This window comes from Condylura cristata, unplaced genomic scaffold (assembly GCF_000260355.1).
Source record: "Condylura cristata isolate star-nosed mole 26May11 unplaced genomic scaffold, ConCri1.0 scaffold00006, whole genome shotgun sequence".
NCBI lineage: Eukaryota > Metazoa > Chordata > Mammalia > Eulipotyphla > Talpidae > Condylura > Condylura cristata.
The window spans coordinates 6,104,717-6,125,897 of NW_004567107.1; the positions used below are offsets into that span (position 1 = coordinate 6,104,717).

At 35.1% G+C, this 21,181-nt stretch overlaps 1 protein-coding gene and 1 pseudogene across 2 annotated transcripts in view; one reads left to right on the top strand and one right to left on the bottom strand.

The window, feature by feature from the left end:
* PBX3 (pre-B-cell leukemia homeobox 3) overlaps positions 1–21,181 on the bottom strand; it is a 200,612-nt gene that overhangs the window by 150,165 nt on the left and 29,266 nt on the right. The window lies entirely within an intron of this gene.
* Positions 3,650–4,060, top strand: LOC101634219 (annotated as a pseudogene).

Sequence of the window (21,181 nt, forward strand, 5' to 3'; positions counted from 1 at the left end):
ATACCAAAGGTGACTCCACCTGGTTTCTGGCCTAAGAGGTGATACTGAATAGGAAATTTGAAGAGTCCAGAATGCAGGAAAAGGATCAAGATGGTAATTAAATTTTGGGAAATATTAGCATATCAATATATAAATCATGGAACTAAATGAATAGATAAGGATCACCAGAAATTTGAAGAATGTCTCTATATGAAATATAAACCAAAATAAACAAAAATATATACAGCTCAAAGAGAGAAAAAGAACAATGTACACAATGTACAAAAACTTAGTAACAATAAAAAGTCTAAAATATCCTCTAGTGGTACTGTTAAAGATAAGACGACCCAAGTCTATGATACAACAGAAGAATGAAAGGATGAGAAAAAAAAGTGAGGATGCTACAGTTAAAACCACCACCTTCTGCAAGCCATGAAAGTCAATCTGTCTCTGTCAGCCAGCTCAGTCTCCTTCATCATAAACAGAGGACACACCACACCATCTTCTTATTTCTCTTCAAAACCCAAGGACTATATCTCATTGACTGAGTCTGGGTCATCAGTGTGAGCCCTAACAGCAAAGAAAATGGAGAAACTGTCTTCTGACTTGGGATGGAAAACCAAGCACAGGATTTTCCCCTACACAGAATAGATATTCAAATGATACTGCACAATTACATATATAAAAGTGAGCAAAAGTTTATTATCCCCTAAAAATCAAGAAAATAGGGCTTTCAGCAATAAAAGGAACTTAGAAATAGAGTCAGGCATTGTTAGATTGAAGCTCTGTAAAAAGACATCACAGGAACTGGTTACATATTTGGTTTATTGCACTATATACAGCTACTTGCCGCCTCACCTCTTCCCCACCAAAAAAATGCATGTATCATTCATTTCTGTCCAAGAAAAGTTAAAACTACACCATGAAATATATTCTTTTAAAAATAATTATCTTTTAAACTATAAATCACTTAAGAATTATATAACATCAGTCAGTAGCAAGTTTACAGGTAAATGTAAGTATGTAAGGAAATATAAAAGCACAGGAAGGGAGAGGTAGTTTGGGAATGTGTACAACTAGGCTTTTAGCTAGGACAAAGTAAGATTTACGCAGAAGAAAGAGGTTTATTAGGAAATATGAGAAGTCTGCTGAAGACAAAGTTTACTTACTCCACAGGTCAACCTAGGGTTCTAAATAGATTCAGTAATCCAGAGCACCAAGTGGACTAGTTTATTGCCTAAGAACGTTCCACACAACCTTTGGAGACTCTCTCATCCCAATATCTATTTCTACACTTGACAAAAAGATAGCAACTTTAATTGTTCCTGGTAGCTTAAAAAAAAAAAAAACTTCAGTATATTGAATAGATATAAAGAATATGTGTAAAGTTTGTCTGTGTTTATAAATATATGCATAATTTACTGCCAGTGAGGATTCAGAATGATGCAAAATAGATTGGCAATTCCTCAAAAGGATAGAGCTATCACATGACCCACTCTGGGTATATACCCAAAAGGAATGAAAATGTTATAGCCACATAAAATCTTGTATACAAATGTTCACAGCAGCATTATTATAATAGCCAGAAAGAGGAAACAATCCAAATGTCCAGCTGGTAAATGGGTAAATAAAATATGCTATATCTATGCCATGGAATATTATTCAGCCATTAAAAAAAAAAGAAATGTAGCATTAATATATTTAACAAGAGTGTACCTTGAAAACAATGACTGCTAAAGAAGTCAGTCATAAAAGACTACACTCTGCATTACTCCAATTATATGAAATGTACAGAATGGGCAAATTAGTGGTGAACTGAAGGGTAACAACTAATTATGAGGTTTCTGTTTGATGTGAATATACTATAAAACACTGAATTGTATCTTTAAATGTGTGGATTGTATAGTATAGGAGCCATCTCAATACACTATATGTATGATATAAGAAAATAAGCAACATTACTTACTGTACCTACTATTCACTTGAAGAAATATTTTTTTAAAAGATTTATTTATTTATTCATACAGAACTGGGGTATAGGCCAGAGGTGTGGAGCGGTGAGAGGCTTCACCAGAGACAGAGTGGGGACAGAACAGGCAGATCGAAGAAGTACACTGCTGAGGAGAGCAGCGGCTGGGTCAGGTCTGCCACACCATGTGGTCACCTCCAGGGCTGGGGATCGAACTCTCACTGAAGTGGCTGCCACTAGCTTACAATGTTGCGTCCTAAACCATTGTGCCACCAGGGAGGGCCTGAAGAAATAATTTAACATAACCTTTGAAAGAAATCTATGCACCATTCTCCAATGCCATTCTTATCCCTCTCCCTTTACCTCTTTACAGTCCTATCAGATTTGTATATAGTTGTAAAACTATGTCTTCAAACATTTTATTAAAGGAATCATACTGTATACATAGTCGGTTCTGCTACAACACAAAATAGGCATCTCTAAAATCACTGAGCTAAGTGATAAAAACCACAGCTTACAGGGGAAAAGGGTCAAGTGATATGTGTTTGAAATGTAGGGATTAAAATACAAATAAAAAGCGACCCCATAGAAAGAAAATTGTAGGGATGTTAAATGGTTAAAAAAATAGAATATTACAATAAGCACAGCATATTACTTTGAAAAACATCTAGTTTGCTTAAAGATGTAGACAGTTGCTGTGAAGTATTTGCAGAGTGGCTACCTGGAGTCAAATACTAGGTATGGACAGGATGGGAGCGACTCTTAACTGAAGTGGCTAAAAGGGTGGCTAAGGTCATGCATTCTGAGTATTCTACATGGCTCAAAACTCAGCTGGGTGCAGTTTTCTGCATTCACCTATGTTTCTTAAGGATAAAGTTACACATAAGCAAACACAAAATCTACATTATGCCCAAACTATTCAATAATAGATCAATGACAGTGATACATTTTAAAAACAAGCATTTTGAAAAAAAAAAACAAGCATTTCAACAGAACTGACTGTAATTTTTATAATTCCTCTTTCATAATCTAAATAAGTTTTTTTTTCCCCTCAATTTCTCTTTTGGTTGTCTTTTTTTTTTTTCTTTGTTGCCATCTGCCATGTATCTTACCTCCCCCTTTTTTATTTTTTACATCATTATTCACTTTGTACATTTTTCCATCTTAGTTGTAGTCCCTGCGGGATTCACACCACCAATTCACATGTGTTTCATCGCCATGGTGAGCAGTCTTTTTCTTACTAATATACGGAAATATCTTAATGCTACTCTTTATCAATGATCTACAATGTAGTATCTTCTCCCACTCTCTGGTTTATATTTTTACTTTCTTTATGACCACAATTATTAATTTTAATGTAACTAAACTTCTAATTTTTGCTTTATGCTTTGTAATTATAATGTTTTTTAAAAGGTCTTCCCTTATTCTGAAGACACAGATATTCTACTATCTTCTAAGTTTTAAATTTTATGTCTTTTTCCTTATTTTCTTATTGAGATGGTAATTGTCTTCAGGCATATGAAGAACTTAGATAATCCTCAGAAGTACAACTGCATTTCAGTTATAAAGAAAACTAAATGACTTAAAAGAACTTGCTAAAAAGCAAAAAACTATTTTGCCAAGAGAACACCCGAACTGAGGCAAGATGGTAGCTTGGCAGTGACCACCTGTCAAGCAATGAAAATAGGTTCTTTATTCAATATGGCACTAACAGCAGTAAAATAGGCCATATCAAACAGAACTGTCTTGAAACATTTATTTTCAATTCAAAATGGAGCTTTAAATTGTGCTCGTCATAAGTCTTCCAGATGACTCTAATTGCAAAGTAGAGCTTGCTTTGACATCTGACAACAGGACCATAGCATGCTACCACCCATCGATATCCCATATGAATACACAAAACCTATCCCTCGACCAGACCCTGTACATAATAATGAAGAAACACATGATCAAGTACTAAAAACCAGATTAGAAGGAAAAGGTGAATACTCTGAACAAGGACCCATAATAGAACAACTTAGCAAAATGTTCTTTACTACTAAGTACCACTGGGATCCTCCTGGACAGTATCATAGCCATAGTAAGAAACTGGGCCCTCCAAAAGACAGATGATGGTATCAAAGTTCTCAACAGTCAAAGAAATGTTATCCTGTGTCTCATTTTCCATTTAGAAACTGCAGTCTGGCATATTAACTAGTATATAGTAAAATAATAGAATGTCCTCATTTAAAAAAGAAAACTGTTCTGCAAAAATAAAATTAGCATCAAGATGGAAAATAATGTAAGAATAACCAGTCAAATTTTAGTCTATATCACAACCTCTTCCAACAAAAAAAAATTTTTCCAAAAATTAAACAATTACAGTATATCTATGTTTGCAAACCTGTATACAGTGGGAAATATTCTGAATTGTCACATGTCCATGCTCCTGGTTTAATAGAACAATGCTCCACTCTCTAATTTCAGCTTCAGAATATAAGCATGTCTTTTTTGTGGTCTCTTACCACATTTTCATGCTTTTTGTTGGTGATTTTGCTATTGAAAATGCTTCCCACTAGGTTCCTCAATCTACTAAACATGGAGCTTCCATATGACCCAGCAATCCCACTCCTAGGTATCTACACAAAAGACACAAAAACACTGATTCAAAAAGATACCTGCACTCCCATGTTTATTGCTGCTTTATTTACAATTGGAAAGACATGGAAACAACCCAAATACCCAAAAGTGGATGATTGGATTAAAAAGATGTGTTACATATACACAATGGAATATTACTCAGCAACCAAAAAAAATTGTGCCTTTTGCAGCAACACGTATGGAGCTGGAAAAGCTCATGCTTAGTGAAATAATCCAGAAAGAAAAGGAAAAATACCTATTGGTTTCACTCATAGCAGGAGTATAAAGGGCCAGGCAAGAAAATAATAATAATAATGAACAACTATATACCAGAGACATTTTGTGGGGGTGGGGTGGGGGATGGGATCAAAAACAGTGGGGGGAGGGAAATGCACTGGATTATGGTGATGGCACAGGGTGATTTGGTGATGGGAAGCCCATAGGGATTACAACTGAGATGGAAAAATGCACAAAATGATGTAAAAATATATTATTGAAAAATAAGTAAAATAAAATGCCTCCCGCTAATAAAGTTTGTCTAGTTTTCCTGACTGTAAAAAAGGATGTGATGTGCCTTAGGAACAAATAATTATGTGCTAAGTTTAATTTCAGCATGACTTAAAAGTGCTATATTGGTCATGGAGTTCAATGTTAATCAATCAGCAAGATATAATAAATAGGGGTCTTCAAACAGAAATAAACATTAAAACAACACTATATATTGATTGACTAAAAAAATGTTATGACCAGAAACTTGAAGAAGCCTAACTCTGTATTTCCCTTAGGAGCAATGATTCAGGATTCACTAATTCAGGGTCAAGGCAACTTTATATTATATAACTACATGAATAATGAAAATCGACTATGACCTCAAAGTTTTAAAAAGAAAATTAAGGGTACTACTTTGGATTCTCTCAAGCGATAATTTTTTAAGATACTATCATTCCCATATTTTTCTCACTATATAAATACATTTCTACTGGAAAACTTACAGGCTTGAAAGCAAATATTGTATGTATCTAGTGATTTGCCACCATTCAGAATCTCCTACTTTGTTTTGAATGCCTAACAAGTAAGCTTCAACCTATAGATTGATTTTATCTAGACTTGACCCATAAGTGGACTTGATTCATTCTTCTGGAGATGAAATTTAATAACTCAATTTATAAAACAATAATACATAAACTAGAATAGAGGTTGTATTGATTTATTTTCTAAAAGAGGTGTCTCTTTTTGTTAACATAAAGAGAGAGCTACTCAGGGGACTTTGCTCAAGGTATTTGGGAAGCCAAACTAATAATCAAAAACTTGACTGGCAGACACAGCACTAAAAAATCTTGAAAGATATTTACTAGGAGATTAGTCTAATGGATTACCACTGTCCTACAACAGAAAATGTATTTATAATAATAAAGTATTAAGAGTTAACTAGGCATTAATACATGAACTTGCTCATGCAAGTCTTTTAGATAAAAGCTGGGTTAAGAATCTTACTAGGAATTATATCTTCAAAACTATTCATGGGCTTCTGATTGTTGTATTTTAGAATAAAATCCAAAATCCAGAAAACCCTGCTTTTCTCCCCACCTCAGATCATACTATTCTCCCTTCCTCACATATTACAGCTCCAGACACTTTGTTCCTCAAGTACAACAAATCCTTTCCTACATGAAGCCAGGCTTGTGTACTTGTTTGCCCCTCTTCTTGCAAGGGTCTCCTAGTTCACCCGTTGCTTGTTTGTTCTATAACCATACCAAACTCAGTCAAATGATGCATCTTCAAAAAAAAATCCTTGAACAAAACATCTACAGTGGCCTTACTAAAATCTTTCATCACTCTTTCATTCACAGCACCATATTCAATCTAAAATTACCATCATCAATTTTTCATTTATTTGTGTATTTTCTCAACAGAACATAAAAGCTTAGTAAGTAGCAGTTTATCTGTCACCTATTGCTACATTCTTCAAATCTAGCCCAGTGCCAGGCACAAAAATTGGTATCAAAATGTGTTGACAAAATGGCTAAGATGAATCATCATTTACCAGAGATGTGGCAGTGGCCACAGAAAATGGTAATTTTTGTGTAACACAGTAGGACAAACCGACGAGACTGGTCGCAATCAGAGGCTACCCATACAAGGACTCTTGCCATCCCAGGGCCAGGCCAAGAGGTTTATTACTTCATACTGCTTGTAAAGCTCTAGGCTGTGACCTTTAAGATCCCTTCTTACTCTAAATTCTAATTTTCATGAATTCTCACAAGGAATACACATATCAAGGAAACTTAATAATTCTTAGCTATCTACTTTTATATTTACATTGAATTTACTCTATAAATTATAATTTAATTAAGAAATTCCCTACACATAGTTCATAATCTCTTCACTCTTTCTCATCTATAATTTTTTATACCTAAAACTGATCTGAGAGTAGGCTACTAGTATATAATTTAGAAAATAAAATGCAGCAGTAGATGACAAAGCTATATTTCAAAGTCAACATCACAACAAAGAAGTCCAACATTCAAATTAGATGCAGACTCCAGATAGTTCATAAAGTTCTTATAATTCAGAAAATCTGTAAGGTTATGTCTTAAGGTAATTAAATTTATTTATCACATGCATTAAAAATTGGAAATAAATTTGTACTATTAATTTTATGTCAATTATACCTCAATAAACCTGATGATCAAAGTTAATGCCACCAATAGTAGGACATACCTCATGTCTCTTGAGCTAATCACTGAAAGGATAAAATATGACTTCTGTGATGTTTCTGCCAAACATACAATGTAATTAATGAGAAACCACACATAAGCCTGTATTAAATGAATATTCTACCAAATAAATTACCTATGTTCTTAAAAAATGTTAATGTCATGAAAAACAAAGATAGGGAACCATTCCAGATTAAAGGAGACTAAAGAGATATAAAAACTGAATGAAGGCCCTCCCTGGTGGCGCAGCGGGTTAAAGCACAGCACTAAGAAGCTTAAGCCACATCAGCATGAGTTCGATTCCCACCTGCACCGGAGGTGATCCACATGGCGAGACAGACCTCTCCTAACCCGCCCGCTGCTCCCCTCAGCAGTGTACTTCATCGATCTGCCTGTTCTGCTCCCCACTCTGGTGAATCCTCTCACCCTCCACATCTCTGGCCTGTACCCCAGTTCTGTACGAATAAATAAATCTTAAAAAAAAATTACCTAAAAAAAAAAATTGAATGTATGCTCCTATTTTGTATGCCAGGCAATAATTTTTCTCCTTTTGCTATAAAAAACATTAGTGAGAAAACATAAAATTTGAGACCTATAGGTTAGATAAAAGTACATTTGCTAAGATAAAAGTATATCTGGTCATTTCTTGATTTTGATAACTGTGCAATGGTTATAGAGTATCTCTGCCTTTAAAAGAAAATACACTCAATTTGTTAGTGTAAAAAGCATATATCATATATAACTAACACATAGTTCAGAAAAAACACTCAGAATACAGATATACATATAAATACACATACTATATATATGTATGTTATATTATGTACATGTGTGTGTCCCTAAGTACATTCTATCTATTTATGAATATAATAGGTACATAGAGAGGGATAGAAAAAGAGAGGAAAAAAATTTTTAACTGAAGGTATATGAGTACAGAAGAAGTCATTTTGAAGAATGCTTGAAGTTATGAGGAGAAATGATGGAGACTACCAGTTTTAAGTACAGAAAGATGGAACTGAAAATAATATGCTACACAATAACTATGTCGCTATTTTTTTAAAGATTTTATTTACTTATGCATACAGAACGGGTGTATAGGCTAGCGGTGCAGGGGTGGTGAGAGGCTTCACCAGAGACAGAGCAGGAAGCAGAACAGGCAGATTGACAAGTACACTGCTGAGGGGAGCAGCAGGCAGGTCAGGAAAAGTCTGCTGTGTCATATGGGTCACCTCCAGGGCAGGAATCGAACTCCCACTGAAGCAGCTGCAGCGAGCTTGCAGTGCTGCATCCTAACCCATTACACCACCAGTAAGGACTCATCACTATTTTATTACCAAAAAAAGGAGAGAAATTTCTGCAATAAACCCTTATCAAGAACAGCGTTTTCATATGTATTTGTGACTTTGATGGTCTTTTGTTAATAATGGAGAAAATTATGGTAAGAAATATATCATAATGCTTGGAATCATATCCTGATTTTCAAAAACAATCCTTTACCTCAGTCACCCCCAAAAACTTGCACTGAAAAAGGAAGAGGGGCCCTCCCAGGTAGCGCAGCGGGTTAAAGCACAGCACAAAGAAGCTTAAGCCACTTCCGCATGAGTTCGATCCCTGGCTGCACTGGAAGTGAACCACATGGCATGGCAAACCTCTCCTGACCCGCCAGCTGCTCCCCTCAGCAGTGTACTTTGTCAGTCTGTTCTGCCCCCCACACTGTGCCTGGTGAATCCTCTCACCCTCCACATCTCTGGCCTGTACCCCAGTTCTGTACAAATAAATAAATCTTTAAAAAAAAAAAAAAAAGAGGAAGAGGTTTTTTTGGGAGGGAGGATAATTTAAAATATTTTTCTATGTCAGAATAAAGTGCTATATCTCGAGTAGACAGATTTTGCTGACTCAAGACACACAGTAGTCTAATTCAGCAATCTGAGCATGGAAAAATGTTGGAAGGATATAAACAGAAAAGTACTTTAACGTCAAAAGCACAGAGAAGGTATTTTGTTATCCATATTAATCCAATATTAATATATAAAAATGTATTTTATTTAGCTCATAAGAAAACAGAAAAAAAAACTGTATAAATTCAACAAATATTCAATGAATTCCTAAACTAATTCCTAGTGCTCAGTGTAGTGTTCCTGCTAAAACCTTTAAATGAAAGAAAGAAAACTTACACTCTGAAATGACTGCTGTTGGTAAATATCCTATGAAACTAGAAAAAACAGTTCCCTAAGTGAGAATCATTCTCTCCACTAGCCACAGACTTTCCAACCAGTTTGATTCACTAAGTCATTGGGGCAGTGCTGGTGAGCAGACCCATATTAAGGAACAGCAGAATTTTTCAAGTAAGGCACTAACTAGGTGTAATAATGCAAACACTATTCACTAGCATGATAATTTACTGCAACACAGAGAATTTAGGGTTATGAAATGAAAATATTGAGAAGCTGTTTTTTTGGATCAATATAGTAACTTAAGACATACTAAAGTCTTAGTGGGGGATATATATCAAAGTACTCACCTAAATAGCTTAATCTTACTTTTCTTCATTATTTACATATCCAATCTCTCACTGGTAACACAACCTTGTTTATCTTTTTAGTTCAATTTCTGTGATGGTTCTTTGAAGTGGCATCATTGAGTCCACAGTGAAAGCAGAAACTTAAATACAGGCTATTAAGATCTAGGCCTATTGTTACAGCTTTAACCTCAAACATGTTGCAGCAGTTGGTACTTTAGTTGTCATTACTATCATAATAATAATTTGAGAAATAATGACAATAAAGATAAATGAAACAATGTAGTTATTCAATATGAAATGTTTTGCCTCCCAAGACGTAAACAAGGAAAACGTACCAGATGAAAATAAAGTGCCAAAAATTAGGCGGAATTTAATTTATTTAGTACATCCTGATTTAGAAGATTAAAAAACATCTTTGGCCCATTTGTGGGTCACAGAGGTCATAAACACATAGAAAATTAACACTAAATTTTCGTTCATGACTTTATCACATTCTATAAATTTGGTCACACATGCCTTTCAAAACTGATAATTATTTGCTAACATTCAGTCAACTCTGCAAGTCTTCATCTAAAAGAAAAGTTGCCTACACATAATAAAATTATTTAGGATGACTTAATAAAAAAACAGACTGTAGGAAATGAGGCAGTACTTTACAGAGAAGGAAAAAATACTCATATTTAGTGCAGTAAACAAACCCTCCTCAAACAGAATGAACTCTTGCATCTTTATCAATGAAGCTTCGGGTCATCTACATTTTTGCATCATGATCTAAAATGTTATGCCTTAAATCAAGAAGAACAAAAACTAACTGAAACGTTTAAGTCTAGAGCTGAAAGGTGATTTAATATCAGAATCAAGTTTTCTGATTACTAAGCAACAGATAAGGTACCTTAGGAAATTAAAAAGAGCTAAATGTAAATATGCTAAGGTAAGCATTTTTAGGAGTGGAAAGAAAAACTTTGAAGAGTAGAATTCATTCTAATACAGATTTATGATTTGGCAGGTGAGTTTGGGGCCCAAAATATTATTACATTAATTTATATAGAAAAAATTATTGTTTCCAGACCCAAAAACTCAGCTACCATATCATACCTAACAGGAATGGTCTGCTTTTGCATAGTGAGGGAAACCTGCAATAAATATTTTTCTATTTATTTATTTTATCCTGAGGATAGACATTTTTTTTCCAATTATGTATATTTATTGAGGTAAAGTTGGTTTACATTATTGTATTCTCTTAAAATTATAGATTCAAATGAGGTTAAAACACTACAAATGTAGGAGTTTTGACTGGGTCCACCAGCAAAACCCCAATAATCCTACATCATGCTTCCCATCAGCCTCCTCCCTATACTTCTCTGACTCTTCCACACTCCCCTTCTGGCTGCCTCAGTTTTGCAGTCAGGTGTCAGTGATTTGTTACTAGTTTGGTTTTGTTTCACCCTATGCATTCTATTCCACTTAAGTGAAACCATCCAGTGTTTATTTTTCTCCTTCTGACTTATTTCACTTATCATTATCGGCCTCTGTTCCATCCAAGTTGTTGTAAATTCCAACAGTTCACCTTTTTTACAGCTCAGTATTCCATTGTGTGTATGTATATCTCACATTTTTCTTACTCACTCATCAGTCCTTGGACACTAAGACTCTTTCCATAACTTGGCTATTGCAAATACAGTTGCACTGGACATAGGTGTACATATAGCTCTTTGAATTAGTATTTCTGATACTTAGGAGTGGAATTTTGAGGCTATATGATAGATCTGTTTTTAATATTTTGAAAAGCCTCAATACTGTTTTCTGTAGAGGCTAGACTAGTTTACATTCTTTGTCTTCACCAACACTTGTTTATGATCTTTTGAATGTGGGTCCACATTTATGGGTGTGAGATCTATCTCACTGAAGTTCTGATTTGCTTTCCCCTAAAAATAAGTAAAAATGAACATTTTTCATGTGCCTCTTGGACATCTGCATATATTCTTTGGAGAAGTGTCTATTTAGTTCTTCTGCTCATTTTTCAATCAATTATTTTATTTTTGCTGAGTTGCATGATTTTACTTTGTATATTTTGCATATCAGTCCAGTAGGGTATCTTTCTGTTTTATTAATATGTTCTCTGATTGTTTAGAAGCTTTTTAGTTTCATGTCATTATTACACAGTTAATACTAAAGTATGATAGATACATATATATTACTTTAAACAATCTAATTAAACTGGGAGGTTTCGTTGTTGTTTTGTTTTTTAAGATAGCAGTTAAAGGAAATTACATTTGAAGTGAACAAACTGGGCCTTCTCTGGTGGCACAACAGGCTAGGACGCAGCACTGCAAGCTAGCGGCAGCTGCTTCAATGCGAATTCAATCCCCGACCCCAGAAGTGACCCACATGGTACAGACCTCTCCGGTCTCACCCTCCATTTGCCTGTTCTGCTCCCTACCCTGTCTCTGGTGAATCCTCTCACCACCCCTGTACCTCTGGCCTGTATCCCAATACTGTATGTATAAATAAAAAATAAATCTTAAAAAAAAAAGTGAACCAATGCTATTTGTTTAAGCTATATTCAAACATGACTTTTAAAAGTCCACTAAGTACCATAACTGCCTTGGTAATTCACATGTGCATGTTGCCAGGGCACAAGGAATGACATAATGAGACAATACAGTAGTGTATTCCACTTTACCCTTTCAAAGAGGTCACAGGATACATCATCCTAAGATCCCCAGCAGATTCCTGACAGAACAGATAGGACTGTATTTTTTTCTATACATACATATCTGTGATAAAGTTGAGTTTATAAATTATATACAAGGAGAGATTAATAACAACTAATAGAACACTTATAATAATACACTGAAATAAAAAATTATGTGAATGTGGTTATCTGTCTCTCTTCTCTCTCAATAATGTACCTTATTGTACATGAGACTTCTAGGCTGCAGTCAACTGCAGGTAACTGAAACTGTACAAAGCAAACCCTTGGAAAAAAAAGAGTAAACTACTGTAATTAGAAAATACATTAGGGTTCCTGTTTATTGGAGTTGTTTTATTCTCTCTTCTACCTCTTCACATTCCTTTCCTCAAGAACTCAAAGAATTTTCTCTATAATTGATAAATATTAGGGGAAAACAAAAATGTAAATGATTACCGTATTGTTTCATGAAATGTTTAAGAGATAGGAAAAAGGACGTAAGAGGAAGTTTCCCCCCTCTTCTTACTTTAAACCCAGAGAATTATCAGGTTTAATAATCAACACTAGTGGGCTGGGTGGGGAAGCAAGAAGTCAGTACAGGCCCTCCCTGGTGGCGCAGCGGGTTAAAGCACAGCACTAAGAAGCTGAAACCACTTCCACATGAGTTCATTCCGGCCTGCCCTGGAGGTGACCACATGGTGTGGCAGACCTCTCCTGACCCGCCCGCTGCTCCCCTCAGCAGTGTGCTTTGTTGATCTGCCTATTCTGCTCCCCACTCTGTCTCTGGTGAATCCTCTCACCCTCCGCATCTCTGACCTGTGCCCCAGTTCTGTATGAATAAATAAATAAATCTTTAACAAAAAAACAAAAAAAGAATACCTTATCTTGGGTCCTTGCTGGTGGTGCAACCGGTTGGGGCATGGCATTGCAAGCTGGTGGCAGTAGCTTCAGTGCGGGTTCCATCCCTGACCCCGGAGGTGATCCACATGGCACAGCAGACCTCTCCTGTCTCGCCACTGCTCTTCTCAGCAGCATATTGCCTCCATCTACCTGTTCTGCTCCCCACTCTGTTTCTGGTAAGGCCTCTCATCAGCCCTGCACCTCTGGCCTATACCGCAGCTTTTAATACATAAATAAATCTTTAAATTAAAAAAAAAAAAACCTGATCGTTACAAACAGGATTGTGTTCATTTGATGTTCTAAGAACTAAATAACTCATTTTGAACAGAGGTAAAGTAACTCAAAGACTAATCCATGAGCTGTTGAAATTAAAAAAAAAAATTCTAAATGAGGATATTCCAAAAACTAAAATTCAATGATAGAACTGTTGAGTCAGAAAAAAATAAAGGGTCTTCTGTGAGTCATTTAGAGCATGTAACTAATTCCAGCAGACAAAGGAGGATTCATTAAATAATTTTTATTGATTGGTAACTTAAATGTTACTGGAAAATACTGCCTTACTTTAAAACTCTTACTTTTTGTACTCCATAATCCCTTAAAAAAGAATCCAGAATTTTAATGTGGTAGTTAATTAATTTCAAAGCTTATTTTGTATATTTTTGTTTTGACATTATATATTAATGTCTCATAACAGTTTTCTCAATCACTATGTTATTATAATTCTATTGATTTTTAAAATGCACAGACCTAAGAGGCAAATGAAAATCATTAGCATAATGATAACAGGATTTTTTCAACTAATAATCATTGAGGTATGGTTACCATATTAATTAGGGAATCCTATCCTTGCAAAAGCATCAACATTGACGTACTATGCATTACTTTTTAAATATAGTAAGCCTATATATAAAAGAATATATAGGCATAAACTAGGAATTACATGTATAATAAGCATACAATTCTCTTTAAACAGATCTCTTACAGTATTACACACAATTAAGTGCTTGACTAACACTTTCTAATGATGGTTAATCAAGAAAAACTCTTTGGAGTAGATGAATTCAAGCTGTGATTTAACAGAGAAGGAAATAGTGGGCAGATAGGAAGAAAATTATTCCCTATATATTAGACCTTACAGCCTCCCTAGTGCAAACAATATATCTCTTTTCTTAGCCATAGGCTACCCACTTGCAAGTCTTTACAACATCCATGGTGGTGGTAAGGAACAATTTAATACAACAGCCCACCCCACAGAAAATTTCCACTCAACTTTAAAGGCTTGTCATATCTGTCCCATCAATTGGTGAGAAGAGATGAAAATGGATTCTCAAGAGCAATAGGCTTAATGCACTACCCCTAAGGTAGTAAACCATCCCACTTAGTGTAAATAGTTTTGAAACCTGGTGATATAAGTATAAGATCCATTTCTCGTCTGTAAAAGCAAAGGCTAAAGCATATTAACTGCTCTGGTTTCAAATCAGTAAAGCTAAAATACCAGGAGAGAATGGTGAAAATCCCACTATCTGTGGCTCTGGACTTTAACCCTAGGCAGTGAATTGAATATATGCCAAGTTCTGTTTCTGATTTTAATTTGAGTTATGCCCACACTAACCATATTTTCACTACATATTACTAATTGTATAACCATAAATAAAACAGATATGGTGAACACTGCAAAAGTACAGGAGATTTTATAGCACAAAAGTCAAGACTAAAATCGAGTAAAGATATCTAGAATACACAAAGAACTCAGTTTATCATACTGAAAAAGGTTCAAAATAGAGAAGATGCAAATTCTCAACAACTGTCATCATAAGCGCAAGTATAATACTTAAAAGTGGTAGGACTTCAACAAATCATTATTTAATTGCTTTGGGACTTCATATATGAAAGATTTATTTTACATTTTCTAAATTTTTTTTTAATTTTCCATTAGCATTAAAACAAAAGTTGTATTGATAGGAATGACCTGTAGTTTCACAGTGTGAATGCTGGTGAAATAGTTCCAGTGGGTAAAGCCCTCCATTAACAAACTATAGGATCTGATATATAGGTTTCTTAGGATTCAATAAGACATCATTGGAATCACAGCAATTTATATGTCATGTATGATTGTTTGAGTACATACCAAGCTCTGAAGATCTGTGGATTTAGTAAAAGTTATTTTGCTGGTTAACGCTAGAGCATATGCTTTCATCAGAAAGAATACAATAACAGTAAAAAGGACTGGGAAAACCTCTTCTACTAGATTCTGAATCTAAATGGTTTTCAGCTGCCAAATCATTTTCTGGAAAGGTATGAAGATATACCAGCTATGTGCTCAGTGTGAAAACATTACAAATCAAAAAAACAACACCAATCTTTCCTCCTTTGTTAAGATCTCTTACTCTTAACACTCCATACCACAGAACTCATTTTAATCCTGCACATGTTTTTATCTGGAACCATACCAAAAGGGTTTCCATTAATAAGTAACACTCATCTAGAAAATATGTCTGGAGTATGGGCACTAAGAATAGAGTATATTGGGGTTCATACATGTAAGGGATAGGCACCAGAAGCAGTATTATAAGGCTCCTTTTAGAATAAGGATGAAGCCACTGGCTGCTGTTTGTACACTACCATCAGTAAAAGATTGTTCCGCCAGAGGCAGAAAAGTTGGTAAGTGATGCATCAATACTGCATTCAGTCAGTGCTGCCTTCAAAATGTAATGGCTCATTCAGTGCAAACATTAAGAAGGGGCTAATGGAACGGTTTCCTAGCCAGCTAGATTGAACACAACATGAGGTCCTCCCTTGGTATACACATTGAACAGTGTTTAATTCTGCCTCTGGTTACCCAACTTTGCTGTCTTAAGAATGGAGGCAAGGGAAGAGACTCTGCATTTTACTTTGTTTTATCACTCATGAGATTATAAAAATTAGCCATATAACAAACAGAATCCTGGCAAAAGGCATAAATGGGTAAATATAATAATTTAGGGTACTGATAAGTTGTAAATCCCTAGAATCTTTTAATTTCTTACAAAATAAAAATGGTGACATAGAGAAAACTAAAAGATTAACTTCCTGGGATTATCAGGGCATCATTCAATAACAAATAGTAAGTAATAACTAAAGTTGGTTTCTAATTTTTTTGCCTTTTACCTAACTCACATCAAGATTTTTTTAGTTCTAAAATTTCATTGTTGCCCAGAGGATATTTACCCTAACGCTGTTTCTCAAGCGTAAATGCACATCTGATCATCTGGAAATCCTGCCAACTAAAATCTCTGATTTTCTAGAGTAGGAATGACTACCTAGAGTCCCCACAAACAAGATGATGGCTACACTGACCATCCACACTGACGATCCACAAAGGACTCTTTTTACAGGAATAAAAAAAGTGTTTCCCACTGATTCAAAAATATACCTGCACCCCCATGTTTACTGTTGCTTTATTTACAATTGGAAAGACATGGAATCAGCCTAAATGCCCAAATGACTGGATTAAAAAGATGTAGTACATATACACAATGGAGTATTACTCAGCAACCAAAAAAGAGAAACACATGTCTTCTGTAGCAACATGAGTGGAGCTGAAAAAGATGGTGCTTAGGGAAATAAGCCAGAAAGAAAAGGAAAAATACCGGATGGTTTCACTCATAGCGGGAGTATAACTGACCAGGCAAGAAAATAATAATAATGATGAACAGCTACATACCAGAGACAATTTATGGGGGTGGGATGGGGTATGGGATCAAAAACAGTGGGAGGAGTGAAATGCACTGGACTATGGTGATGACATATGGGTGATTTGGTGATGGGAAGCCCACGGGGATTACAACTGAGATGAAAAATGCAAAATATGATGTAAAAATAAACTATAATATTATTTTCTAAAAAAAGTGTCCCCATTCCATCAGTTCCCATATTTCCATGAATTAAGTGTTTCCCAAGTAACTCAACTTGTCCAGGTTTAATTTGCTCACTTGTAAAGTGAAGTATTATACTTGTAAGAAAGGAAAAAGTATAAACATTATGGTAAGATTTAAATACTGTTAACACATTAAAGTTGGGAGATAGGTACAAGAAAGTCTATTGTTATACTATTCTCTCTAGTTGTGCACATGTTTTTAAATATTCATAGTAGAAAGACTTTAAATATGACCATTAATAAGTTCACTAAAGGAATTATTTCATCTGTAAATATTTTTATTTTAATATATTACATTAAAGCTTTTTAAATATACAAAAGAGAACAAAGAAACATTTGAGGGGAGGGATCTTGGAGTCACAGTATACAAAAAATATGTCAAAACTGATACTGTAATTTTAAAATATTTGTACATTATTAAATGAATTCTATTTCAATAACATTGTTTGTTTTTAAATGAGAATAAAAAATCCACTATACATTTTTTTGTTTATAAAAAACAAAAACAATGGTCTGCTGCTCTCAGTAGGAAACCACTACTCCCTATCACAAGGCATTGTATGCTGAGGCTGGCTTTGAAAGTCTCAGGACAGAACTGTGGTGCAAAAGTGGCCACAGAGACTCCTGAGAGACTCCTTAGTTCTATTAAGCTAGACCATACCAATGTCCTACATGATTGATCTACATGGGCTACACAGAGTCTATCTTCTGGACACCTCATATACCTCCATTCTCATCTTCCCACCCACCCCCAATTCTCAATTTAACAACCTAGCAAAGATGTTCTCAATTTTCAAAACTCCATATACTAAAAGATCTATTCCATTATAAATGCTATTTTCTCAGCCCTAAATATGTCCTCCTAAATATGTACCTCCTTAATTTTTATCTCAATGAAGACTCCTATCTATCCTTTGTGGGCCAATTTAAAATCTACCTCCTAGGGCCTTCCCTGTTGGCACAGGGGGTTAAAGCACACCACCAAGAAGCTAAAGCCATCTCAGCATGAGTTCCATCCCTGCCGGGTAGGTGATCCACATGGCTTGGCAGACCTCTCCTGACCCACCCGCTGTTCCCCTCAGCAGTGTATTTAGTCAGTCGGCCTGTTCTGCTCCCCACTCTGTCTCTGGTAAATCCTCTCATAGCCCCTGCACCTCTAGCCTGTATGCGAAATAAAACTTTCGCAGTTCTGTATGCGAAATAAAACTTTAAAAAAAAATTTACCTCTTCTGTGAAGTCTTTCCTCACTTTTTTGGTCATCCATTATTTCTACCTTATCACTCTAGCAGTATATTTTTCTCATCTCTAATATTTAATAGAACAGTTTATAAATGTGATCATATACCCCCAATACATGTACATTTATTGAATTTGCATACATAATGTGCATTTCAGTTACAAAAGTAGTAAAATATAAAGTATAAAAATAACAATTATAAAAATACTAAAATTGTAATTAAAATATGAAGAAATGCTTTTGTTTACTTGTATTCAAACATTATAAATCATAATTACTTTTCCTTCACATACAGATAAGAGCTCATATCAAGAATAAAAGTATCAGTTCTTCCATTTTACTTGTATATACTTGCATAATTCCTCATTTGAATCCATGTTTCTTTGTAAATGTTTCTTACATAACTTGTCCATTTTATGAGCATTAATTTAGTTGAATTTAGATAACATAATACACAAATACTCCCATCTAAGAATAAAACAGGCAAATACATCAAAACAAACCTAGAAATCCCAATATTCTTTCTCAATATTCACTGTAAATAACAAGTCACCCATGCCAATTCCTATTTTAAACATTAATAAAGGTTTAAGTGTTATTTTTTAATATGGTATATATTAGAATAGCTACCTCAGAGAGAGATTTCACAGAAGCCAGTAAAGCCATAATGTATAATCCTAGGACCCAGTATGGCAAAAGACTTCCACTGGTCTACTTCCTACTATTCACATCTTTATGTTATGCCCTCACCCTAAGCGTGAACTGGACTTGCTGGGAGATGTGATGGGATTCAAAGATTATATAAACATGGCTGCTGTCTTGAGTGCTTCTCTCAATCACTCATTCATTCTGTGGGAAGTCTGCTGCAACAATGAGCTGATCTATGGACATGCCAAGTATGGAGATACTCATGGGAGATATACTGGCCAAGAGCCAGGTAAGGGCCTGAGGGCACAAGGAAGTGAATCTTCCCCCAGTCGAGTCTGGAGATGACTGCAGACCCACCATAAACTGACTATAGTCTTCTGAGAGCCATAAGGTAACCACTTACACCATGTATAAACACTTAATGCACAGAATTGCTGAGGTTATAAGTACTTGCTATTTTAAGATACTAAATTCTGGGTGGTTTCTTATGTAGCAATTGATAATTAAACTAAAAAAATACATACAAAAATATACCACTTGTATTTTATAACACAAATTATTAGATCAATTTAAACTTCTACTTTGAAGAAAAGTAAGAACAATCATACAATGGAAAATACACAGCAGGAAAAAATGAATTTGTGCGAACAGTATTACTGTTGAAAATTCTTTAAATCAATGCTGAGGAAGAAAGAAATACTGTAGAAAACAGGAACAGTATAAAACATTTTTAAGATCCAAAACATGCAATATTTTTTTAAAAAGTGCAGGGAAATGCTAAACAGCAAATTCAGTGTGCAGAAAAAGAACAAGAAAGGAATGGAATTTGGGAAGGATACACAGGGAGCTTTCAATTCCACCTATAGTCTTTATTTCTTAAACTACGTGTCATATAAATAGACACTAACATGTTATTTATACTTTCTATATTGTCTAAATTTTTTACATTAAAAAATATATACGAAGTGGGGCTTCCCTGATGGCGCAGGTGTTAAGTCTCAGCTCTATGAAGCTACCAGCAGCCACAGCAGCACGAGTTCAATCCCAAGCAAGGGAGTTGACCCACGAACTCTCCTGTCTTGCCCGCTGCTCCCCTCAGCAGTGTATTTCAGTAGCTCTGCCTGTTCTGTTCCTCATTCTGTTTCTGGTTAATCCTCTTGCCCTCTACAACTTTGATTTGCACCCCAGCTCTTGCATGCATAAATAAAGCTTTATAAGTATAAATATGTGTGTGTGAGAGAAGGACATAAAGTAGATATATTTAAGTAGAAGTTCTGATGGTTGCCTGACCATACCACAGGATTTTCGGGTGTATCCGACATGAGCCTAATACTGTACCATAAAAGCACACTACACCAATTACCTATTGCAAGGCTTGTCTCCCCACCAGGCTGTGTGCAACTTCGAGGCCAAGAAAAAGTGTTCAGAAAATGTTTGCAGAGTGAATTAATGCTTATGGGTTTCATTTTTCTGAACTTAATATCTGTTTATTTGCAAATAAACTGACCATAGCTTGATCTCCACAGGAAACAACTAATTACCTAAGAAAAATTAACTTGGCAAGGCAGTATCCACTGTTGTTCATTAACTAATATTAATAATCATCCACGTTCATTGAAAATGTTGGCACAAGGCACAGTCTTCTTCTCCATACCAACTTATGCCATTAGACTGGCTTCAGGCAACATAAAAGAAATGCAACCACCATCTTTGCCTTGGAATTATCTGACCTCCTTAAAATCAATAACTTTTAGCTTCATTTTAGTTTAACTGACCAATTCCCAGGACATCTTGGACTTTTATGATTTATCACCTGGATCTACTTGACCTCTGAAGTGAAAGTCAAAAGCCTCATTCTACAAACTCAATTTTTTTATTCTTCCAGCCCTCTAGTTCCTTTCTTTCCATTCTACATATTATGCAATCTAATTGAGTCAAAAAATCCTCAACCCCTCAACTTTCTCCTTATCTATTTATCACTGC